This window comes from Montipora capricornis, chromosome 9, assembly GCF_036669925.1.
Source record: "Montipora capricornis isolate CH-2021 chromosome 9, ASM3666992v2, whole genome shotgun sequence".
Lineage (NCBI taxonomy): Eukaryota > Metazoa > Cnidaria > Anthozoa > Scleractinia > Acroporidae > Montipora > Montipora capricornis.
The window spans coordinates 36,445,861-36,450,670 of NC_090891.1; positions in this window are offsets into that span (position 1 = coordinate 36,445,861).

A 4,810-nucleotide genomic window follows, 5' to 3' on the forward strand; every position below is an offset into this window, starting at 1 on the left:
ATGTCTTGAGATGGGTTGGGAACAGCAAAACTGTTCTCCAACAGCAACCGTGTGAAAGGGTGGATCACATTATGAGATCTGTGTGTCACAAAATTTTTTAAGTGAAAAAAAAATAAAAAGGCAAGGAGACACACGCTAACACCAACTCGGTGTGGCCAACACTTTACGCATGCGCACAACCATTCAACCCGGTTTTTTGGTTTTAAATATATATTACAGTTGAGTCAACGTTTCAGCGGTATCCGTTTCAGTGCGCGCGAAAGCGAGACTTTTGGGTCAACATTCGATTAGATTGAGAAAAGAGTATTAGATTTAGCGCGTGAAATGCGAAAAAAAAAAGATAATAATGAATTCCTTTCCAGAATTGACTTTTTTCTCAGAAGAAGAGAAACTACTGTTGTTGAATGGAAGCTGCCCTCGATAGTTTCGCACATTTGGGGTTGTTACTTCAGTTAACACTACTGTTAGTTTTTCACACGCTCAGTAAGTAATGTATCAGCAAATCCGCCTTAAGGCCATTAGCAATAGGAAAATGATGAAAAATCGTATTGCTCAAACAACTTCAGACGATGTGTTTTCGAATTTTGTAATATATCAGTAAGATATTCTAAACGTTCTGTCATGCAACATGTTAGACTTCAAAAACTGCGACAGTTTTACTACAAGGGTCCAGACATAGTACCGACCGATTTTTAGGCGTCTTCTATGTAAACGTTCCCAAAACTTTGATACCACGTAAATAATAATACTTCATTGTACTGAAATGCATTTTAATGACGTTTCCTAACGTTTTGGCACCAAAAAATGTTAAGGATCTTCACAATTTAAACCTCGTTAATTAAGCTTACATAAAGTTCTCATACACTGCACAAATTTGCGTCAAATAAAGCGGCTCTAAGAAATTTCAGATATTTTTGCATTTACTACAGAGTATTATATGAATTTCAAACGTTTTTGTAAATTTCCTCTTCTTGTTGTAACGGACCTGAAAAGGTAACGAAAGTTATCATTTCTCTAACAAATATTTGCCATAAAAATAAAAAAAACAAAACACTCTAACAATTATTAACTCTAATAAGTATTATGTCTACCTAGTCCTGTTGCGGGATTCCCTCTTACCCCGCACTGAAAATGGGCCTGGAACCCAGGCGGGAAAAAAGAGAGAGTATTACTTGCAGGTGCATGCTCGGAATGAGCCAATCATAATGCATTAGACGCCAGACTGGATATGTAAATAAAGGGAACCTTGAAACTCCAACAAAAAAATCGTATATGAAAATTACCGTGTGATTCGCAGTGTCAGGAAAGAGAACATCTAAATTATGCCTCGTCGTGACCAAACGAGGAGAAAAAACCCCGATCGCAGTGATGTTGGAAAATTATTGCCCAATAAATGTAACGACTGAGAGAAGATCGTTATAAATCGATGCAAAGGCTGAACTAGTTAATATAGCATAGGATTTCACTAAGTGACAAAACAGCTCGGAGTCAGAATTTCATATTATCTGCAGTACTTTACCTCTAATAAGGAGTTTCAGAAGGAAAAGGCTTTTAAGTAGCAACAATAAAAGCGAGGTGAGACTCGCTTTTAAGAAGCATTTTTCATTCTTATTAATTAATATTCACGAACAAATTTTGACCAGAAAAAAAATTCGTGACAATTAACTTCCGGAATAATCGATAGGAACATTATTGCATGCTTAATTCATCATTGCGTTATCAACACAAACTGGTATGCAGAGAAATAAATAGTCCAGGTTGTGATTCAATTTCGTTTAATCAACTTTTTATCTAACTTTATCAGGAATAACGCTCATTTTTTCTCTCATGCAATCGTCTTTTAGTTTTTCTGATATAAAAATCATTAGGGGTGGCGAATGGGTCATCAAAAACTCTGGGTCTCGCAAAATTTTAGTCGATTTTCACGGGTCTCGCAGTCTCGTTTTTTGAGCGGTTATGTGCGTCTCGCAGTCTCGTTTTTTATATGAAGGTGTCAAACACTTTGAAGTCTCGGTCTCGCAATCTAAAAAGTCAAAATGTCTCGGGCTCGCAAAGAAAAACGCTGGTCTCGCCGTCTCGCAAAGTCTTGCATTTACCATTGGCCACCCCTATCATTGCAGTCTCAACACGCAGCTCTACATAAAGCCCTAGCCATTTGGCCACGGCCTCAAGTCTGTTTTGTAAGGAAAGAAAGATTTAATGCGACAAGTGCTTTGAAACATTTTTCTAAGGAAAAATTAATAGTCTGAGTAAATTACTCTACTCTAATTACTCAAAAAAAATACTCTGTTTGTCACCGGTGTTTGTGTATTATTCGTGATAAAACTGAGAGTATTTACGACATTTTTTACTTGACTGTTTTATATTGGATATCCAAACAATTTGTCCCCGATTTTGAAAGCAAATTGGTAAGCCTAAATTCCTGAAACAATATGACAGTTCCAATAATTACTGTGCAACTCAAATATACGTTCACTGGATCCAGTGCAATTATCACATACCTAGATTGACAGAAGTAATGAACAGTAAATAAGAGTTCAAGCAGGAGATTTATTAGCCTTCGTTGAGCGATTCACATCCACGACCTACATACAGTATATTTGTAAGTTTCAAGGAGTCTCGGGAAAGCAATTAAATCAAAATTTGATATTTTTCTGCGCCAACATCATGCAGCTGTTCAGTTGGGTTTCAGGCACGAAATTCCACACTTTCATATGTCATCCATCTGATTGGCCGACTCACGATAAGAAGAACTGATTTACAGTTAACCTCGGACTCGGATCGACGAAAATCGCAAACATGTTAAAGGAATACCCATGTAGCAAATAGACTTGCCAAATCCTGTTGCAGGTTTAACAAAACCATCATTACCGGTAACGACTGCATGAATAGCTTGCAGTTGTTGCGCCTTAGGCACAAAGGTATTACTAAGTGGTCTAGATAGCAGCAACAATATAGATAGTCGTATAAACATAACAACTTTCTTTAATTTTCCAGACATGTTTCGACGGTACATCCGTCATCTTCAGTGTTACATATTTTGAAATCGCCGTTGAATTTAAAGCGCGCGCTATCTTACAAACTTCGTTACATTGCGTTGTCAATATTGCGTATTAAATCAAAACAGAACAAAACAAAAATTTAAATGAGTGACGCTTAGTTCCTTACAGGGAGAGAGTCAGGTTAATGTGTTTCACCTGCTGGTTGAGATCGGGCTTCTCCCATTTTATATACATGGATTCCTTAAGCTTCACTTGGTACTTAGTGGCTGCAGAGTCCAGGATCTCGAAGCAATCCTGTGTGCAGGATGCCTTACAAGACTCTGAACTCTGCAGATGTTTAAAAACGTTCGAAGATCTGTCTGAAAGTAAGTGCTCGCGCACTCGTGTGGAGAAGTGTCGGCTGGTTTCACCAACATAACAAGCATTACAACTTGCACACGAAAATTTATAGACCACACGCGTGCGAAGCCCTACAGGGACAGCATCTTTCACATTAAAAAGACTCCTGACTTTGAAAGTAGTGAAGACTAACCTTATATCAATAGGTTTACATAACCGATTAGCAAGTTTGCGTATACACCTCTGTACCGTGACTGAGAAGTGCCCAACGTAAGGGATTTTAAAGAAAAACTTAGGTGTTTCCTGGGGCTCGATTCCTGAATGAGACTGTGTTTTCTCCCTTGACTGCTGTCTGAATATATTTTTCGCTTGCTACCAAGGAAACTCACTTCCTGTTCAAGGGTAACTTCTATGACCAGGGTGGATGGTGTAGCCATGGGGTCCCCCCTTGCCCCTGTTCTAACCAATCTCTTTATGGGTCACCATGAGAATATATGGTTGGATCAATACGGGGATTCAGAGGTCTTATTCTATCGTCGCTACGTAGACGATACATTTTGCCTTTTCCGCTCTGAACGGGATGCAACCCTTTTCTTCAATTACATCAACAATCAACACCCCCAATATACGCTTTTACAATGGAACGGAAGGCTGACCATGTTCTACCTTTCCTAGATGTTCTAATCAATAACACTTGACCCGCACCAAAAGTGTAACCACCGTTTACCGGAAAAAAACTTTCACAGGTTTGCTCACCAGTTATCTGAGTTTTTGCCCCTTTACCTACAAAAACTGGGGTTAATCAAAACCTAGATTGATAGAACTTTTAAGATAAACAACACTTGGATGGGGTTCCATACTGATCTTCAAAAATTGTCTGTCATTCTGCGGAGGAATCTCTTCCCTGAAAACCTTATCAACAATATATTTCTAAATATATTCAGACAGCAGTCAAGGGAGGGAAAAACACAGTCTCATTCAGGAATCGAGCCCCAGGAAAAACCTAGTTTTTTCTTTAAAATCCCTTACGTTGGGCACTTCTCAGTCACGGCACAGAGGAGTATACGCAAACTTGCTAATCGGTTTATGTAAACCTATTGATATAAGGTTAGTCTTCACTACTTTCAAAGTCAGGAGTCTTTTTAATGTGAAAGAGATGCTGTCCCTGTAGGTTGCTTCGACACGCGTGTGGTCTATAAATTTTCGTGTGCAAGTTGTAATGCTTGTTATGTTGGTGAAAACCAGCCGTACTACTTCTCCACACGATGCCTTGTGGCGCGAGCACTTACTTTTCAGACAGACTCGAACGGAATTTTTAAACATCTGCAGAGTTCAGAGTCTTGTAAGGCATCCTGCACAACAGGATTTGCTTCGAGATCCTGGGCTCTGCAGCAGATACTAAGTACCAGCAGTGAAGCTTAAAGGAATGCCATGTATATAAAATGGGAGAAGAAGCCCGATCTTCAACC